A 22176-nucleotide genomic window follows, 5' to 3' on the forward strand; every position below is an offset into this window, starting at 1 on the left:
TACAGTATTTATTTCTTTACAAACGAGGTCGAGGAAAGATTGTAATGATTAGAGCCGAAATTTCATAATTTTTCTACCACTTTGTTAAACATTGTTTTTTTTTTTTTAATTCACAACTGCAATATCGTGAACTTAATCTTCCACAAACACGGCTTTGACTCATATAGTGCAAGAAATTTCCGCCAAAATACTTTTTACTTAGAAAATTTAGCTAATTTCACCACCCACGACACCAGCAGCTGGTACAATCACACCTGAAGAACATACACGGTCAATCGACTTGATGGGCCATTTAACAAATTAAGCATATTAAGAGCCGTAAACTTATCTATTTTAAACTATAGTTAAACCGTTAATACATAAGTTAACAGCCTTAACACTTTTACAGTATGTATGTATAAAAACGTAAGGAACATGCACTACGTATATGTATATATATCAGTCTTTCTTAGTTTAAAAATTCGTCTTTTACATGAATGAAAAAATGAGATCAAATTAAGCATGTACAACTTTTTCATGCCAAGTGTAAGTAAATTCTCCAAAAGTACGTGGTAGCTAAATCTAGCCACCAAAAGGCTAAAAACGGCAACACTGCTGGGGATGCGTATGTACACTTATACATATATACCAGGATTGTTGCGAATATTCGCATTCGCATTCGCAACTGGGGAACTCCGCATTAAAATTAACATTCGCATTCGCAATAATCAATGCGGAGGTTTTGCGAATGCGAATGTTGTTCAAGTGCACCGATAAAACGTATATATGGTAAACAAAATCACAAATTGTAGCCAATATTTGTGCCTGTGGTCGTGAGAGTATTGGTGTCACAAAACTGATCAAATGTCATATTTATCAACTTTGATTAAAATGTCTTTAAACATATCTATTATTTCTCAAGTTATATAACCGCGTTATCAATGGGCAGTCATACAAGTTCCAACTTCTACTTGACTTTTGACATACGTCAAAGGGAACATAGTCTTTTTAGCAATATTTTTTTTCTGTGCCTGCATTGGTTTCTTTTTCTTTTATGATTTTTTTGGACCAATCTTAAAAGACTACTAGACACAAAAGAAGAAAGTGTGCACTTTTCATAGGGATACACATTGAATCCTTTGCTAAAAACTTCTGTGGTAAAACTGTCCCTTCTTTGCTATTTAAAGTCAAAGAGTAAGCTCCTTCAATAGGGATTTCAAGCAGAAATGATCAACGTCTGGCTATAAAAAGAATCGACCCAATAAACAGCAAAAAAATATTTCTCCAACCCTGGAGAAATTCATAGTTCTCAAGTTGATATCCAACATAATTCTCCAACTCATCTCTAACCGACGCGAGGACACGTAAAACGCGATAAAGAAACGAATTTTTAATTATCAAGTGAAAAACGAAAGCTAAATAAAGAGGAAAATTTTACTATTTCAATTTCAGTATTTCAATGATATGTTTGAGACCAATTGGAGAATTACATTGGAGTTCGAGTTGAGAACTAGCATTTTCTCAACTTGAGAAACACTACTTTTTTCATACAAAGAAAAATGCCCTTTTTGTTGAGAACGCTATGATTCACCACTTGATGTACTGTTAAGAAAAACGTTGGAGATTTGAGAAATACCTTATTTCTCAACTCAACCTCAAGTTGAGCTCAAACCTAAATGTTTGTTGGGGATGCTCAAATAATTAAAAAAAACTATAGGTATGACCGTTAATAAGATAAGAATTACGTAACTATCTGATATTCGAATGCTTATAAAAAACAGGAAGCTTTTTAAACAAATAACAACGTTCTGATCCGATTCGGCTGGCAGCCACGACTTTAATACAGAATTTAGTTAAAAATTTCCATATCCACCTATTTAGCTCGCTATAAGCACAAATTTTTCAAACCAGTCGCAGCAGAAAGTATTAAAAATGAATTACAAAATCTAAAATCGGAAACCGTTGATGAAGTTACAGATTCCCCAAATTCTGAAACCGCCAATGGGAATGAAGAATTCTTTTTAAAAAGCTTTAGAACAACCTGATATATGTATCTGGTGTGGCTTGTAAGCGCTTTTTTAAAAAACGATCTCTCCATTATGCTAGATTCTAATTGTTTCTTAAAAATTCTTGACATCCGCATTCGCATCCGCATCCGCGGATGTTAGTTGTTAGATATTCGCATCCGCGGATATCTAAAATACCACATTCGCAACATCCCTAATACATACTCAGATGTGAACAGTCAAATTCGTGCGTAATACATTTTTGTATGAAATTAATATTTTTAAATACGAACATTTTTAAACGATAATCAAATATAACGTATTCATTTTTACTATGCATTATGCATTATGCATTATTTCCCTCAGTGTTGTTGATTTTTTTTGTAATTTCATTTCAGTTTTATACATTAAAGCTTGAATGACAAATCGAAGATAACTTTTGAAAAAAAATAGTGCTTATTGTCAGGTTCCTGGCAACACTACTTTAGAAACAGCTGGTAGCAGTATTCGGACTGCCCTGCGGTTTGGTAGATCCACTCCGGTTTTTAACGTTATTAAAATTTACTCCTCTACTCTGCTTGTCTGAATACCTGCTCCGCCTTTAACTGACGTTAACCCACTATTTAATAATCTTTTTTTAATACTATTTAATAATATATAATCTAATATGGTTATCCATTGAACGCATAAGTTCATCGTAACCGCGTAAATCTCGTAAATAAACGATTTTCCATACAAAATTAAGGAAGCTTTCGAGCTTTACATGGTTACGAGGCATTTACGTATTTAGATGAATTGCCCTAATAGGTATTTAATAATAGTGGTAAAGTCGCTATTGTATATGTGTACATTTTTTTAAATTACGATTATTTAAAATTTGTTTCAAAAATGGTTATAGTATGTACGTCGTATTAAATTATAGTATTTACGTCGTTTAAATTGATATCAACACTTTTCAAATAGGTTGAGTAGTTTCCGAGATAGTAAAAATATAACAAAATAGAAAAGTTTAACCTTATACCCTTTTATGTGCATTGTTCGCGCCAAATAATATTGGTATGGTTGAAATCAGAGTAAAAAGTTCTAACGATCCGCATTTTTGGTTTTCTTGTAGCTAAACGGTTGGTATTCTAGACTTGTTCCAATATCATTTTACAAAAGGTCTCATATTTACGTTTTATTTTATACCTATATATTATTTCCGTAGTAGAGTTGGATTTTTAATTTACGAATCAAACATTGTAAGTTTTACATGAACAATCATGGAAAAATTCACGAGGGGCATTCACCTTAATAAAGAGAAAGCTTTGAGAAACCTCTCATGGAAACTTTATCTGAGTTGTGTGAAATCACTTAGATGTATGAATTTTATGTTACATATACTACGTTTATACGCACAGAATAATCGACTTAATTGAAAGCGCATTGACACCGTACACATTTCGCTCTAGTGTTTATACTTACGGCTTTATATCGGCATCAAAGTAACCGTCTTCAATAGCAAACAAAATTAGCTGTTTTCATTTGACATTTTATAAGTTAACATAGTGGAAAGTGATAAAAAACTATTTTTATTCGGCATTATAAAATCGTGGCAAAGAAAAAGAACGATTATTATTAATCAGCTTTTAAATACTGATGCGATTATTTGGAATTTGAGCGGAACAGCTGATCTCCAATTCGCTTTGAGTGAGAGCGGTGTTTATACACTCTTTCTAATTGTCTGGAGAAATAAACTACCGATTTGAAATGGAGTGTGAGCCAAAACACTTCGCTCTTTCAAAGCGAATTGAAATTCAGTTTATACATATGTTTTGCATCGCGGCGAAATGAATTAAAGCGACTTATGCATGCTTATAAACGTAGTATTTGTTAGGAATATATATATATACCTATGAATATTTGCCTTCAATCCATTTCATTAGCGTTGCCACATAATCCGCTTTGAAATGCATGGTATAAACACTATACTGGAAATCGCATTCAGTTGATGTGGTTTCATTCAAACCTTCGTATAAACGAGGTAATTGATAGATAAACATAACACAAACCGACAGGCTGAAACGAATGCGTGTGATCTAGTATCTTACTTTTCCTAATATTATAAATGTCTTACGTTTTTTTGTTTGGATATTAGTTACTCAATGACGCTAAAACTGCTATACAAGTTATAATGAAATTTCGCATGTAGATAGCTTAAAACTTGGATTAACATAAAGGATCCTTTTTTCTTTAGGTGGATCAAGTTTTGATCTATTGGAAAAATCATATTTAAGGGCATATTGAAATGTGACACGTAGATGGCTTATTGCCTGGATTAACATAAAGGATAATTTTTTTCCGGTAGGTGGACCCGGGTCCGATGTGTTCCAAAAAAACGTAAATTTTGGTCCGATCTGTTTAGCACGTTTACATACATATCGCACGTTTAATAATATACAGATGTAACTCAAAATTTAAGTTTTTGTAGATTTCATTATGCAATTAATATGCTTGATAAGTAGAATATGTTCAGTCTTAAAGACAAGCCAACTTCCCAAATATGGCGAAGATATTAGTCTTTCGATCTGTCTTTTTGTAAACCAACTGTATGAATTGATAAAACTTTGATTGCGTTTTCCCACAAAATTGAAATTTTGAAATACTTCGTTATATTATTAAACGTGCGATATGTATGTGTGTCTACCAATTTTGGTTTCCCGACAATAAATAAAAAAATAATTAAAAATTGAGCAAACAAAGATACCGGTTTTAGATAAATGAATAAACGCACCTAATTCATAAAATAACACAAAAAGTCAAAATATTTAAGAGGTTAAGGTTAGTAATTTTTTAAAGATATATGCTTATCATAACTATACGATACTCGCATATTGACAAGATAAGACTATTTATTTTATAATTTTTTAATTTTAGATATTTTTTTTTATAAAAGTGTAGTTTATTCTTTAACAAAACCCGTACAACATTTAAAAAAAATCAACAAAATTTCGAGCTTTTTAACTCGATTTTTTAGAAAGATTTTGAGTATGCTACTTTGTAGCCTATTAAATTTTACTTACCGTGATAAACTGAAAATTTGAAATAGTTTCGACTTGTATTTTTTTTTTGTTGACAATGTCAAGAGTTTTCTTCCAATGTTCGACGATTTCTTTATATGGGGAAAACAAGCAACACCTTCAACAAATAAATGCCTAAAATTAACAGTGCGTCCCAGCTACTTCAAACTTGTACTTTATTGCACAAAAATAAAGTGGGCTATAAAACTGCATACTCAAAATATTTCTAAGAAATGTACTTAAAAAACTGAAAATTTTGTTGATTTTTTTAAATGTTGCACGAAGAAAGGGACTAAACTTTTATAAAAAAGTGATTAAAATTAAAAAAGAATAAAATAAGTAGTAAAATCTTGTCAACATGTGAGTGTCCTAAAGTTATGATAAGCACTTTATATTTATATATTAGTTGATAGTAATCAAATATTCCATTAGCTCTAACAAGCAAAATGTTTTCCAAACTCATTGGGGTTAAATTTTTACGTAGGTCTGACAAAACATATTTTAAACAGAGAATAATCGCTCTACACTAACTTGAGTACAAGGAATTGCCAAAGTAGATTTAGCAATACAAGTTAATGAATTGTTGTGTGTTGTAATTTTATTTTCTTCAAATGGAATCCTCTGCTCCCGTTCGTACATAAGTAGTTCAGTATCCATAGTCAAAAACGTTCAATTTATTGACTCTTCATTGTACAGTGGTACCGTAGTAACTCATTCGAAAAAAATGTTGATGTATCATTTTGACACCATATCTTGTCTAATTACTAACAAACAGCCACTCTAACTGGGAATAGAAAAAACAAATTAATTTTTTAACGCTAAAACCCCGTTTCAACCGTCGCACAGTGCGTAATTTGGGTGATTTAGGGGAAGGAAAATCGAAAATCGAAGTTGGCAAAAAAAAGGTCAGATACGGTATGTGTGCGTATATATGTCTGATATAATAGAAAATCGGTCCCCAATTGTTAGAAGATTACCTGGAAGAACTCTGAGCTTGTGCAAACATGCCTGTTTTGACGAACGAAAATTGCCAGTTTTACTGCCTTTATCAATCAGTGGTCGTATCCGTCTCATTTCATAACGAGACTGCAGTCTTGGGTATACTTTGCATTTTACACATTGTAAACTCAATTAATTGTCGGCCGCTGTGGTGTAGTGGTAAGCAGTGCGCGCTTTCACTCATCAGCACCTGGGTTCAAGCCCTGGTCAAAGCAACATCGCAATGAATATAGAAAAAGGTTTTTTCTTAACAGCGGTCGTCCCTCGGCAGGCAATGGCAAACCTCCGAGTGTATTTCTGCCATGAAAAACAGCTTCTCATAAAAATACATTCGCCGTTCGGAGTCGGCGTAAAACTGTAGGTCCCTGCCCTTTGTGTGACAACATTAAGGCGCACACCACAAATCGGAGGAGAAGCTCGGCCAAACACTAACATATGTGTAAGCGCCAATCTATTATTATTATTATTAAACTTAATTAAAAACATTATTTTGAAATTTTAGACGTCAACCTTACATATCAATTACGCTCCTTTAGATTAAAAAAAAAAGGGATTTCGCTTTTTTCATGTAAGCATATAAATTGTTTGACAGCGTGTGACATTTGGATTTCTTCAGGAACCTTTAACTGGACATCTGTATATCAAGGGCCAATAGTAAGAATTTACACAAAATTGCACAATTAAAAAAAAAGTCGATTTAAAGTCAACCTTTGGTTAAAAAAAATCGGGTTTTTTGTGTATTTTTTTTGATAAAAAATTAGTCATTGGAATTTTTCTTATTTTGAGGCATGGCAGCTACAAATCTCAAATCAAATCGACCTTAAGGTGAAGAAACACAAATAATAATTTAAGTTTTCTTTTTTTTTGTTTTGATTTTTGTATACATAATTAGTTCTTGTAAAACACTATAGTTAATGCAAAAGGTGAAAACTGTCAGCCAAAATGGTGCGAAGGTATTAGAAATCAAATTATATAATTATATTTATATTTTTTGTGAATATATTGCATACTATGTATCTAATACATATGCCAAATATAAACAAAATCAGTCTATAAATACGGAATTTCAAAATCTTTCGACCCCGGCGCCACCTAACGGGTAAATTTTTTGCAAAAATATTCCTGCACATGCAACCAATATACGTGGAAAAAATAACCCAGATTCGACCATACCTAACAGAGATATATCACTTTTAATTTTTGACTATAAAGACCCTCCCATGGAAATGCCCATATAACATATTAGACTTATGGAATCACCCACATCCTTTGAAAGCGTAATTGTACAGTCTATTAGAAGTACATAACTAAAAAAATATATATTCTAGAGTCAAAATTGTGGGAGCTATGATTTTCCTTCCCCTAAATCGCCGAAATTACCCACTGTGCGTCGAAAGTGAAGACTTTCCATAAGTGCTTATTATTTCTAAAACTACGAATTATTTTAAGTGAATCGCGGAGAAGATTTTGATCAAAAATATATACTTGTCAGAACTTTTTTGAAATGGAGCTGAAAGCTGAAGGTATGTAGAATATTCCAAGTGTTTGATTTTTTTCTTTAAAGTTTAAATATAATTTTAAATAAGCGGCAGAAAGTATGAAAAAAATTGCCTTTTCCGATTTATCAACGCTTTTAATTACTTTTGCACCAAATTGCACGCATGATGTTCGTACCAAAATGTTTGCATAGATCTCTAGTTTCAATATCAAAACCTTCCAACTGCGTTAAGCTGCCTCTGGGTAATGCATAAAGATTATACGACAACCCTCAATTTAAAAAAGGTTTTCAAGGTTTCACTTCTTTTTTTAATTGGCACTATCGACAATTTGTTTAAATGTATTTTAGGATCGAGTTATAAATGTTCTTTTGCTCGAATGTTTATATTGTTCAAATGGCTCTCCTATCAAAGCGTCAAAAACCAAGAAGAAAGGAAACGGAAAGTTTTTGAAGCCCTGACACAAGCTATGCCATCAGGCGAAAATGTAAATACTGACAGTTTGAAAAATAGCATTTTCTACTTTTGCCGAAGGTTTTTGAAATATTGGACGCAAGTTAACAGATCAAGATCCAGACTAATCACCAAATACTGGGACTGGTTAAATGCGCCGCCGCCAACAACTCCTGGTTCCTCCTACAATCTGCACGGTATGTCAGACCAGGATATTCCGTAATGTGACATCAGTCAAGTGCAACACCTGCCTTGGCTGGTGCCACTTTAGGGCATGCTCAGGTCTGCGCACCACGCGAGATTGGACGAGGAACGTCGAGGGCCCGTGTTGCCGTGCTCGGTCGCAGACCTCAACTGCGACGCCTCCCGCCACCACCAAAGGGCGGCAACCACCCCAGCAGCGCACACAGCCAACTGCGGCACGGCCACACACATTCCTCACTCCCCGCATCACCACACGTCTCCCGAACCACATGCAGCTCCTTCAATTTAACTGTAACGGGCTTCAGAGCAAGTTCGAGGAGATAACCGTCTTCATGGGAAGGCATGGCATATTGATAGCTGCGGTCCAAGAGACGAAGTTGCACAGCAATTCAACACTGTTGAATTGTACCGGGTACAACGTGCACCGTCGAGTTCGCGAGCGGGATAATGGTGGAGGCTTAGCGTTCATTACGCACCACACCGTGCAGTATCGTCTTATCGAAGCAGACATCGATCGCAGGGATACCACCCTAGAATGTCAGGCCATTGCTATCCGGCGATGTTGAGCTCGAAATATTTACGTTTATATACCCCCTGTCACCTGCTGCCCGGTAGGATATTACCCAGAAATAGGTGCGCTCCTTAGAGGTGAAAACCGTATGGAAGTAGGCGACTTTAATGCGCACCACGATCTTTGGCACTCACGCCTGTAAAACGATCGTAGGGGAACTAACTTGGCTGAGCAGATAGACGATTCGACATTCCAGGATTATGGGCAGCTTCTGCAGCACGCCAGACAAAACAATAGTCAGCGCTGGTCTGATAAACAGCATATCACGGCGACCTATGCTGACTATGCTCGTACCCACGCCCAAATTTCCCTGCTGAAGCGGCTGTTCTAGCCGATGAGCGTGACAGCCTTCGTCAGGCCGATCCCGGAGATCCCCGAATCAGGGATCTCAACGCGGAGATTCGGCAACTAGTAAACGTACATAAGCGGAAGAAGTGGGAAGAGCATCTGAAGACCTGCAACTTCACCTCTGGTGTGAGTAAGCTTTGATCAACCGTGAGGTCACCGTCCAATCCGACGAAGCACGACTACAGAGTCGAAATTTCTTTCGGCGACCATGCTTTGTCGGACCCGGAGCGATGCGCGAGCTATTTTAGCCGACAGTTCATACTGCACCCTCCGGTGGACAAAGCCAAGCGTCGAGTGACCAGAAGGCTGCACAAACTGCCAACAACCTGTGCCCCCTTGCCTTCACTTGCGGTGAAGTTCAGGTGGCCATCGGGAAGGCGAAAGCCTCCAAAGCCATGGGTCCCGACGGAATATGCATGCTGATGCTGAAAAATTTGGGTCCTACCTAACGGAGGTCCTCAATTTGTCCATGGCCACTCTCATCATCCCAGACATCTGGAAGGTGGAGGGAGTGGTCCCACTGCCCAAACCGGGAAAACCTGCCAATATAGGAGATTCTTATCGGCCGATAACACTCCTTTCCCCGGTAGCGAACACACTCGAGGCCTTGCTGCTCCCGTATTTCACAAACCACTTGACCCCAGCGAAGCATCAGCATGGTTTCCGTAAAGTGCACAGTACAACAACAGCACTTAACGCCATAAACACTCAGATAACTCGTGACCTTAACCGTAAACGTCCCTGTGACAGAACGATTCTAGTAGCGTTGGACCTTTCAAAGGCTTTTGACACTGTCAGCCATTCCACGCCACTAGAAGATATAGAGGCTTCCTCTCTCCCACAGAGGCTCAAACTGTGGTCGGCAAATTATCTGAGTGGTCGACACTCGTCGGTAATGTTAAGAGACAAATCGAGCAAACTTAGGAAAATAAAACAGGGGGTTCCACAGGGTGGTGTCCATTCCCCACTACTGTTTAACTTTTACATTTCAAAGCTCCCTCAACCACCAGAGGGAGTCTCGATTGTCTCTTACGCCGACGATTGCTCGACCATGGCGACTGGGAATGGAATTGATGACCTGTGTTCGAAAGTAAACGGATATCTCTCTGAACTTTCTCGCTTCTTCACTGCAAAGTGTCTAGCCGTCTCCCCTACGAAATCCTCTGAGACCCTGTTCACAACCTAGACGAAGGAGGTCAGGCCACCGCTGGAAATTCACGTATGACACACCAATTCCGACAGTGAATAATCCTGGCAACATACAAGGCAATAGGCCGGCCGGTTTTAAACTACGCTACAGACGGTACAAAACACAGCACTTAGGACAGCGACCGGATGCCTCCTGATGTCACCAGGACACCACCTCCACGATGAGGCGAAAATGCTCCCAATTAGGGAGCACAACACGATGCTCTGCAAGCAGTTCCTTGCTGGGAGCCACAGATGTGGCCACCCAAATAGACAGCTGCTTGCAGAGGATCCCTCGCCGAGGCACGTCAGGAGGCATCTATATGAACTGACGGACGAAATCCAGAGGTTCATTAAGCAGCCTCTGGACCCGTCAGCTCATTGACAGGCCCTGAACGGTATTCACAGGGAACGCAATCTCGAGTTATGTAGACTCAAGACCTGTGAATGCCGTTCTAGGCACACAAACACCGGACATTGACGCGACGGAGCTCCATCTGCCTCGGGAGACCAGGACAACAATAGCCCAACTTCGCTCTGGCTACTGCAGCAGGCTAAATTCCTACCAGAGTAGGTTAAATGCGGATGTGCCGAACGAGTGTCCGGCATGCGGAGAGACCCCTCCCGACTCGAAACATCTCTTCGCATGCCCGGAAAACCCCACAACCCTAACGGCGTCGTCTCTATGGACCGACGCCATAGAGGCTGCACGCTTCTTGGGACTGCCGTTAGTGGAACTTGAAGATGACGACTGAGATATCAGCCTATCTAGGCGCGGTTGTTGTAGCCGCTACAACAACAACAACAACAACAACTGGTTAAATGAAAAAGAAAATTGCACTCTTTTTACATTTTCAATGACTGGTAATGAAGATTTGCCCTCTACATGCAAGCAATTGCATAGAAACCAATTTGCTGACTGCAGTAAGAGATCTAAGCGCCGCAGATTAGCTCAACTATCAAAGGTCGACACTTCTGCCGTCACTGCGATAATTAATGATTCCGCCCAATCCAGCATCTCTTCTGTACAATTCAGCGCTGACGAAATGGTATCACTAGTTACGGAGGCTAAATTGTCAAAACACCAGTACTTGCTTGTAAAAGAGTTAATACACTTTAAATTTACAAATGTTTTGCCCTCATATCTGAAAGTGCTACAAGCAAAGAAACGATGTTATCCATTAGAGGAATGTGTTACAGAATGCTCTGCCGAAATTAATTTACAGTCTTTGTTAGACCACACTACTTCTCGAATTTTTGAATCCCAAAAGAGCGTGAAATATGGTGTTGTTGATGCAAATAATGATTTTGTTCTAATTGGTAAGTGGGGTTTTGATGGCAGTACCGGGCACATGGAATATAAACAAAAGTTTTCGGATTCAAAAATTGAGGACAGCAGCTTCTTATGTTCCCCTTAAATTAATTTATAAATCTAGCATGTCAGATTCAGCTATTACTGTTGTAAGCAAACAAGCAGACATCTCCAAATATAAGTTTGGCTTTTCGCCACTTCATTCGTGGATTCGGTTTTTTGAATATTTTATCCACGTTTCTTATAAAATTAATTTTAAAAAAATGAGATAAGGCTCTTGTAGCCCAAAGAAAAAAAACCATGCAGCAGCAGTTTAGGAATCGTTTAGGTTTGGTTGTGAACAAGCCCCGAAGCGGTGGCAGCGGCACATCTAACGGCGGCAATACCGCTCGAAATTTTTCCGAAACTCTGCTATTTCAGCAGAAATTACTAGAATAGATAAGGCTCTCATTGACAAGTGTTACCACATCCTGCAGTGCCTCGCGTTGGGTTATAAAATAGATACTAAAAATTTTAAAATTTATGCATTTGAAGTTGTGAAAAACCTAGTTGGGGCATATCCGTGGTATAATTTACCACCATCTGTTCATAAGGTTTTAATCCATGGGTCCGAGGTGATTGATTTCGCAATCTTGGCAATTGGTGAGCTCTCCGAAGAAGCTGCCGAATCATGCAATAAGCTAGTGAGGTAATTTCGACGTTTCAACACTAGAAAAAATTCTCGTGTTTACACCAATACTGACCTTTTGCACAGATTACTCCTTAATTCTGATCCTTACATATCTAGCCTTCGAAAATTACCGCGAAAATCAAAGTCTGAACTATCAAAACAGGTATTAGATTTATTATGCACTTAAAACTATTTTACTTTTGTATGCATTGTTTGTATGATCTAGTAGTAATTTGACTTTACATAAATAAAAAACTTAAATAATCACATATGTGTTTACTCGCCTCGCTCGTCTGTTGCTGCAAATGAGTGCCTCGCTCGCAACGACGTCCTCGCGAGGGCAGAGCTAATGAGGCTCTCGTTTGCTTGCCGCCCTACTCTTGCGCTGCCCTCGTTTGCTTACTCGCTCGCTGGCTGCTCAGCGCGTGTGCTCGTACTTAACGAGTGCTCGTTTGCAAATAGCCTCGCTTGTTGCTCGTGAGTTGCGCAAGCTCAGAGCAAACTAACGAGCGAGCGATAAAAATCAAATAATAATTATTACCGTTTGAGCGAAAAAATAAAACTCAATAATAATTCATAACATAAAGATGATTAAATGCTGATTTAAATTATTTTACTCATTATGATTACCTTCCCTGCTTTTAAAATTTAAAATAAAATAGTTTAGTGAAAGTACCACATTTCACTGCTTTTCGACTGGTGCGGAACTAGTTACTGTCGAACTGGTTCGTTTTTGGCAAAAATGAACTAGGACTGAACTAGAAATCTTGTTCACTAGTTCGTGTTTTCCCTACAGGGTTCATCCTCAATTATGGGCTTGTTCGAGTTGCAATCACAACCGCAGTATTGCGCAAATCATTAAAGTATCACGTTCGTTGTGAATTTCTAACCACGTTTTATCAGTTGAGCACTTGCAGCAGTGATATAAATTTTCATCACTGCTGCAGTATTGCCGCTTTTATTACGTGCCTCGAACAAGCCCAATATTACATAAAAAGGGTTTATGAAGTATGCAAACGTACATTTAAACAATTTCAAATCAGCAAATATTTTTTCAAAATCTGATTTTAAATCATGCGCAATATTTTTTCTAGCCATGGAAAATGATGAAATATTATTTTTTTGAGATCATGAATAAAAAGACGTAGTTTATTTTTATTCTTTCCTTGTAGAGACAAATTCAAGTTTTGAAAATGTTTCATCATATCGGTAAAGAACATTAAGTCAGAAAGCCAATTTTCATTCTCCAATTGCGGGTAATGTTCCGATCTCAATTTGCGTATGTGTATATAAAAAGAATAAAATAAAAAAACAACACAATGGAAAAGAATGTCCAGCAAAGAAATGTGTATTTTAAATATTAAAAGGAGCCAAAATGTTCTAAGCTTAGAGAAAGTGAAAAGAGCCGCACTTTGCTAAGCAAAGAACCGAATTTGGCTCAAAGAGCCGCGATTGCCCACCGTTGTACTATAGCCTTTGGCAATATACATACATTGCATAAAATGAGTTTTTAAGCCTCCAGCTCTCAAGGAAACGGTAAAAGGCCTGTATGCAGCTCTCAAGAAAAGCAAAAACTCCATATAAAATGACGTACAAGAAATGGCTACGAAATTTTCTTGAGTCAAATTTTCTTAAGGCAGTACGCAGTTCTTAAGAAATTTACTACGCTATCTACTACGGTTTTCTAAAGTTTTTTGTGAAAAAAGAGCACAGGCAACCCAGGTTTGCAACAGAAATATATGCCCGTTCCATTATTTCTTGAGGAAAGAGTGAGGCAACAGGCTGTGAGGTATCAAAAATATCAAAATTCCTTGGACACATACGCAATTTTTTCTTGACCGTTTTCTTGAGAGCTGCATACAGGGCTAAAGCAAAAAATTGCCACTATTTCGTGTGTGTTTCCAAGGAATTTTACATCTGGTATTTCACAGCCTGTTGCCTCACTCTTTCCCCAAGAAATAATGGAACGGGCATATATTTCTGTAGCAAACATGGGTTGCCTTGCGCTCTTTTTTCGCAAAAAAACTTTAGAAAACCGTAGTAGAAAGTGTAGCGAATTTCTTATGAACAGCGTACTGCCATAAGGAAATTTGACACAAGAAAATTTCTTAACCATTTTTTATGCGTCATTTTATATGGAGTTTTTGCTTTTCTTGAGAGCTGGATACTAAGTTTTACCCGGGATCTAGCTCCTGCTTGCCCGCGCTACCGCCCAACCCTAGTCTAGAGGATTTTTTTTCTTAGAATTTTATGTAGAATCCGCATCTGCTAGGAACGATGTCGAAAAAAAAAACTGACCCGCACTAATGTTAGCCACCTAGTGTTCTTGTGTCTTAGAATCCTTCTAAGAAATCTGATTAAAAAAGCCCGAAATTTTTTTGATTTTTTTTTTAAATACTGCACAAAGTTTTAAGGTCTCGTTATATAACAATTAGATAAGTAATAGTTTGTGGTGTTTTTTGTCGTGATTTACTTTTATTCCACAACAGTCAAAAATATGTTTTCCCCCAATTCTTCTATATAGCATTTTAAGCATTCGCAAATACTTGACTTAGGGCACAAATTTCACAATTTCAAACCTAATTTATATGAAACTCACAACCAAAAGCGAATTCATATAACCGCGAAAACACAATGCCGGCGGTCGGCGAACTCACCACAGCGAAGTTCCCGCTGTCAAAATAAGAACACCCGCCGGTATATGAAATTGAACACAGCCAAAGCGAAATCCGAAGTTTTCTTGGCGGCAGTACATGCCAAAGGTGGCCGTATGTTTTGTTTTGCTTTCAAAGATTTAAAAGGAAACAACATATAACACGAATTATTATTTTTTTTTTTGTTGGTTGAAAAATGCTGTGATCGATTCGTTAATCTGGCTTAAAATAAAATAATTTATAATAATTCCCTCTCGCTATATATTTATATGTATTTGTTATCATTTCATCATTTCTAAATATGGTTTCGTTTTGCAAAATATGGTCACCTAAATAAGTGCTACGAATTGGTATCAGCTGTTTTCGCTACCGCTCTAATTCTGTTAAAGTAGGCGAAATAGCAGGGCCAACGGTGAACGACGGCATCGCCCAATTCGGCGAACTTCGCCGTTCGCCGGTTATTGTGTAGTAGAGCTCTCGATTTTGTTCGCACATTTTCAAAACAGCCCGGGTATATGAGCAGCGAGTACTCGCACACTTGTTCAATGCTCATTACTCGAAAATTTTCGAGCATGAGCTCGAGCAATTCGAGATTTTTCGAGTAATTTGAGCAATGTTTTTTTTATTATATTGACATTTTTGATAGCAACTTTTTAAATTTTTCAAATTATTGATATATAATGCAAAGATTGTTACATTGGTATTTAATAATATAATTTATTTAACATGAATTAGAAAGCAGCTGCTGACAAATACAATTTACAAATTTTCTTTTGTTTATGAAATTGTTCAAAAACTCGAAAATTTTGAACAAACATTTGAGCAGTTGAGCTATGAACGAGTTTCGAGTGAGTATCGAGCTCTCAGTATATCCAGTAAAAAAACTGTGGCGAAGTCCTTTATGGGGATAAAGTTTCCAGAGGTGAAATTTTAGGTAGCATACAATTTCTTACACGCATGGTTGCTTTTCAGCACCAACGCAAGAAACTTAAGAAATATTAAAAAAAAAATATGCGTATAGGGCATTAATTTATGAAAGAAATACCATATAATGTATATACTTTGATTAACAATATGAAAAATGGATTAGAACCACCGTTTAATGTTATATTTGATGCAAATTAATTTTGCCACTCGGGACGCTCTGCACATTGCCACTGAATAATAGGTTTACTTAAAATTACATCCCTGGTCCTTCTTCTTTCTGTATTGCATCGTGGTAAATTCACATTTCTCAGAAATTGACAACAAAACAGAACGAAGTGAGTATTTATTTGCTAATTTTTCCAATTTCTATTGTTTAATGTGAATTTTATGTATTTTTAGGATATGTAGAGGCAAAAAAGAAGGCGCAGTTGGAAAATGAAGTGATTAGTACGAAGTAGCAGCGCAGGCACATTTGGAAAATTATGCCGATAAGCAAGATAGAATTTAGGAAAGTAAGTGCCTGGTTGCAGCATATCTATGTATTAAAAAAGTAATTAATTAAATGAAATTGTGTTTAATAGAAATGTGGTTAATCGAGTGGCGTTAGTTAAAATGTGCTCCAAACATTTGGCGAACTTTTTTTCGCCTTCTCAACGTGCTAAGTTACAAGTTAAGATGACTGCCACCACGACCGGTAGGAAGCCCGAAGCAAAGGGCAAACAACCTTCCAGGAAGCTGCCAGCTGTCCCCGAGTCGTACCTGAAGTTCAGCAAGAAGCAGGTCAGCAAACGTGCTACCCTGATCAAGCGTAAACTAAAGCGCTCTGCTGTGATTGCACTCCGCAAACGTCAAAACTTATTGCATCTGAGAAATATCAAGCAAAATATCTCCGTGATGGATGGCAAAGAAACGCGGCTCATTCTACGTGCCTGCGGAAGACATATTGGCTTTTGTGATCTGTATCCGCGGTATCAACAAAGTTGCACCAAAAGTGCGACAGTTTGTTCCGTTTTCGCCACATTAACCACGGTTTGTTCATCAAATTTAACCGTTACTATGCTACGCATTGCAGAATCCTATATCACATGAGGTTATCCAAATCTTAAATCAGTTCGTGAATTGATATACAAACGTGGAATTGTCAAGCACAACCATCAAAGTGGCCCAATCTCTGACAACTTTGTGATCGAACGCACAAGAAAGCATCCAACTACCTGTGGCCATTCAAGCTCAACACCAACCGGTGGCTGGCGCAAGAGGGCTAATTACTACATTGAGGTTGGTGATTTCGGTAACCGCGAAGACAAGATCAACAAACTGCATGCGCAAGATGGTTTAAAGAAATTTTTGTGTACAAGGTGAAGTATTTTTATTTTAAAAATATATAATATATAAAAAAAGAAAATGGTTTTTTTTTGTAACTTTCTGAAGGTTTAACCCGCAAATATGCCAAATGGAAGGCAGCTTATATTCACGGTTCCTTGAATAATGTCGGAATTCCATTGCCGTTTGTAAAGGCTTTTTCAAAAGGCTCCATTCCACAAATTTAATTTGTTTTGGTTTTTCAGCTAATTAACGATGCACCCAGGATTGCTTTTACCGTCTATAAAAATATTTCATGAAGCGTTCCAAAATTAGCTCCGAGCAACTAAAAGTTGGTTAAGCTTAAGTGAAATAGTTTTTTATTAAATATTTATTCCTGGTATATTAAAAAAAATCAGGTCAATATTAATGTATGAAATGAAGTAAATTAAAATCTAAGAATATATTTCTTGAATATTTTGTCATAGAGCCGTTATTAAATAAAGACATAACTGCGTCGGGCATTGGTCCTGACGTGTATATAATTAATACATTAGAGAGAGATTATTATACAAGCTCAACGTGGTAATTTAGGTATACTTACATAGGTATGTATGTATTTACCTGTTACTCGCCTGGCATATACTTCAACTGCGAAAATAATCACATTTATAATTTATTTAGATGCATATTTTAGCTAAATGTTATATCGTCGCCTATATAAAAGATCGTTGCATGTTACTTTCGGCAGGTTTCGGGAAATCACAATTGAAGTTTGGAATGCAATTTCTCAGAAACTCGAATACATATTTTCTCCAAAGTGTCGGTGAATGCTATGTATAAGTTCACGAAATTCTTAAATTATCTTATTTTTTAGTTTACTGTCAACCATTTATGAGTTTAATAAAATTTTGTCGTATACGCCAAATGTGATAACATTTTTTATAAATTAACGATACTTTACACTAATCAGCCTGATCGTGAGTCTCGCCAAAAAAAAAAAAAAAATTCGCCAGAAATGTTTACACCCACCCGTAGTGAATACACGGAAACGAAAAATGAGAAGGTGGCCCGGTTCGAGAAAATGAAACTCATGATAAGGCTGAATATGTCGGAAACTAAAGCAGATATTTAAAAACAGATGACGCTATTTGAAAGATGTTGATTAGTTTAGTACGACAGTATTACTAACGTAATGTGTACCAAACGATTTTAGTCAATTACTCGGAAACTAAAGAAGATATCCAAAAAACTGTTTAAAAAAAAGCGAAATATCTGATTTTAAAATATATAACTGCATCTTTAACTAAAAACTGTCAAAATAACGCTTACGGAAATTTTCCATCCAAGCGACGATATTTGAATGTTACTGGCATAATTTCGAGCCTGTATGTAAAATTTCGGGGAAAATGTTAAGAAGTATATTCATATGCTGAAAAGATATTTTCGCAGACTCACAATTTATTTAAAGTATATCATCAACCTTATTTCCAATTCTATGAATAAATCGCTCCCATAACTTAATTTGTGCATTCAATATATTTCACAATTAACTTAAATACTAAATAACAAATATTTGTTCAACGACCTCGACACAGTAAAATAAAAAAAAAGTATTTATTGGAAAAATAATTATTCTTAATACATTTATATTTCAGCTAAACCTGAGATGTTCAATCGCACTGCAATATTTTTCTATCCATTTTTCCAGTGCAAAAAAATAATTTTGACCACATAAAATTGCTGCACGACACCCTTTTTGACGAAAAAGCGTTGCTTGCAACACTAGTCCTTTATGGGGACCAAATTTGGTGGAAAAAAGTTGCTAAGTTTGTTTACTGGATATACTGAGATCGAGCTACTCGCATTGCTCGATACCCGGGTATCTAGAGCTCTAGTTTCAAGCATAAGGTGGTAGTAGCAGCACAAAAGCAAAGAGTACACTAAAAAATTATACCCACAATGGCAATAAGAACAAACCAAAAGTACATAAACACACCATGACATCAGTACGTAAATCTAATTTCGCCTGTAACACCACCTTATATGAATTCACCATGTCCTCGCTACGTAAGTTGAAGAAAAAAAAGCAATCAGCTGAAGGAACGAATTGCAGTGTTGTAAAACATAAAAGTATGAAAATGAAGAGATAAATATTAAAAAGGCAAAACATATATATATAGTCAAAAAATGAAAAAAAGGCTGTTGTTGATAAAAATTTCGCATTTAGCACGGGCGCAATGCATTTCGCATTAACGCCTGAATACCCCTACTATGTACGTACATATGTATATAAGCATGTGCATTCCAACGCAGTTGTTACAAATACAAATTTATACATGTACATTTAAGTAGTTCTTAACGGCAAAAACTCGAGACATGGGGATGGGAATGGATGTGCATACTTACGATCGTGTTTACATATGTATGTCCTTACATATGCATATATGTATCCTTACATAAATACTAATGTAAATAAAGACGGTGCGTTTTTGGGGCGTTTGTTTGAACATAATTATGCCAATTAGAAATGTGCGACGATCGGTAGGGGTTCAATTACACAATGCCTATGAAATATGATTCATACCTAGTTCCTAACATACACCAGATGTGTTTTGCTTTCCCATCTACCTCCAGTTGTATGTATGTATAATTATTAGCCACTTTTAAGAGAAAAACAACACCATTGATTATTATGCATTGTATAAAGAAAAGGCAGCCGAATATGTCATTATGGGCATTGACTACCGGGGTTTTATTATACTTTCCACTTGGTTTTATTTGAATGCGCTAAATTTTACACTCATGACTTGGCAGAAATTCTGCGAATTCATGACTGTAACAGATTTTACATGAAATGAACTCACATACATATGTACATACATACCAGGGTTTTTGCGAATATTCGCATTCGCGTTCGCAACCGCGGAGCTTCCGCATTAATTTTAGTATTTGCATTGGCTTTCGCATTCGCAATAATCAATGCGGAGCTTTTACGAATGCAAATGTATATGGTCAAAAGCTTTGATAAAAGTCTATTTAAATATATTAGTTCTCAAGTTATATAACCAGCTATCAATGATCAGTTATGGGAACTCCCACCTCTACTTGATCATTTGTTTCTTTCTGTATTATGATTTTGTGAACCAATCTTAAAAAAAAAAAAACTACTAGACATGAAAGAAAAAGTGTGCACAGTTTAAACCATTTTTTCGTGATTTGCTTTTGATCATTCAAATTGAAGCTCTTTGGGAAATTTATTTTTAGCAAAGATTTCAAAAAACAGTAATTTTATTTACTAGTCGGGCAATATTTGTTACATAGGGATATACATTGGATACTTGGCTAAAAACTTCTGTGCTGAAACTGCCCCCTAGTTCCCCTTTTTTTGCTGTTTAAAGTCAATGAGTAAGCTCCTCCAATAGAAATTTTCAACGTCTAGCTATACAGAGAACCGATGCTCAAATAATTAAAAAGCTGTACCTTTGAAGTGTACCTGAAAGCAAAATTCTTTACCCGGGAGTAAAATGTGCCTTACAATTGCACTTAGCTCAGCCGTGCACAACTTGCACAATTGAAAAGTCATTTAGCACACTTAAGGCCGTTTTCTCATCTAACCTTTATTTTACCGACCACTTTGTCGTCTCGATATACGAGTTTTCGTTTTCTCATCAGCGCATTAAATTCTCGAATCGATAAATTGTTGCTCACCCGATGCAACCTTTAAAAATGTGTACCCAACTTTAAAGTTTGGTTTGGTTTTGGTTCATGAGTCAGATATATTAGATATTTCCACCAAGGTTTTGGTTTTTGCTAACAGTTGCTCTTGCTCTATGTTTGCTTATGTTGCATTGCCAACCTTTGAAATTTTATGATGAATGTAGTGAAGTTTCATTCTCGGAAATGTAGTGAAGTTTTACTCTACGGAAGGACAAATTTATTTTTAGCGGTAAGATAAGAAAACAAAAACACTTTAAAGTGAGGAACAATTTATCTTCCCTGTTAGTAAAGGCACCTTTACTGCTTACATTAGAAAACGGCCCTTAGGGTCTTTTTCTCATCTAACCTTTAGTTTACCGGCCACTTTATCGTCTCGATATACGAGTTTTCGTTTTCTCATCAGCGCATTAATTTCTCGAATCGATAAGTTGTTGCTCACCCGATGCAACCTCTAAAAATTTGTACCCAACTTTAAATTTTGGTTCGGTTTTGGTTCATGAGTCAGATATATTAGATATTTCAACCAAGGTTTTGGTTTTTGCTAACAGTTATTCTTGCTCTATATTTGCTTATGTTGCATTCCCAACCTTTGAAATTTTATGACGAATGTAGTGAAGTTTCACTGTCGGAAATGTAGTAAAGTTTCACTCTACGGAATAACAAATTTGTTTTTACCGGTAAGATAAGAAAACGAAAACAGTTTAAAGTGAGGAACAATTTATCTGCCCTGTTAGTAAAGGCAACTTTACTGCTTACATTACAAAACGGCCCTTAGGGCAGTTTTCTCAGTTTATAGCTCACTTTATATTTAAATGTTGCATTAAAATTTGTGATTGTGTCTAAAGTAAAGCATTTTATTATCGGTTTTAAATTGGTTTACAACCAAGAAACATAGTACATACGTCAAAAACCGATAATAGAAACGACTAACTTTAGACATACATAGCTTTATTTTCAATCCAACCTTTAAATATAAATGGCTCTAAGAAGGGTAAAAACTTGGCTACGCTTCACAATGAGCGAAACTGTACTTACCGGTAATCATCTACATACATATTATATAATTGCTCAGTCATACGATTTTGTTATGATCCGTAGCAGCCGCCGAATTGATCTATGTATCAAATTAAAGTGTAAACTGCAGTTACAGTTGACCGTGTTTGTCACAAAAGTAAAAAGTTTCACAAAATTCGATAGTGAGCAATATAATCTATTGAAAAATATTAACCAGATTCCCGTGGAATTCGGAAGAGGTATAAGGTATTATTCATAGTTTTGAAATATATTT

General features: G+C 36.5%; 1 protein-coding gene and 2 long non-coding RNA genes across 4 annotated transcripts in view; 2 read left to right on the forward strand and 1 right to left on the reverse strand.

The window, feature by feature from the left end:
- LOC118738657 (transcription factor AP-2-epsilon) overlaps window positions 1-22176 on the reverse strand; it is a gene marked incomplete at its 5' end in the record, with an annotated part of 341438 nt that overhangs the window by 123486 nt on the left and 195776 nt on the right.
- On the forward strand, window positions 16106-16759 carry LOC118738659. The gene is made up of 3 exons (XR_004992920.1): window positions 16106-16201; window positions 16266-16378; window positions 16448-16759. It is a non-coding gene; the product is annotated as an uncharacterized LOC118738659 (long non-coding RNA).
- LOC118738660 lies at window positions 16786-17532 on the forward strand. The gene is made up of 3 exons (XR_004992921.1): window positions 16786-17224; window positions 17298-17377; window positions 17435-17532. It is a non-coding gene; the product is annotated as an uncharacterized LOC118738660 (long non-coding RNA).

This window comes from Rhagoletis pomonella, unplaced genomic scaffold (genome assembly GCF_013731165.1).
Source record: "Rhagoletis pomonella isolate Grant_MI unplaced genomic scaffold, Rhpom_1.0 Rhpom_scaffold_00005, whole genome shotgun sequence".
Classification (NCBI taxonomy): Eukaryota; Metazoa; Arthropoda; class Insecta; order Diptera; family Tephritidae; genus Rhagoletis; species Rhagoletis pomonella.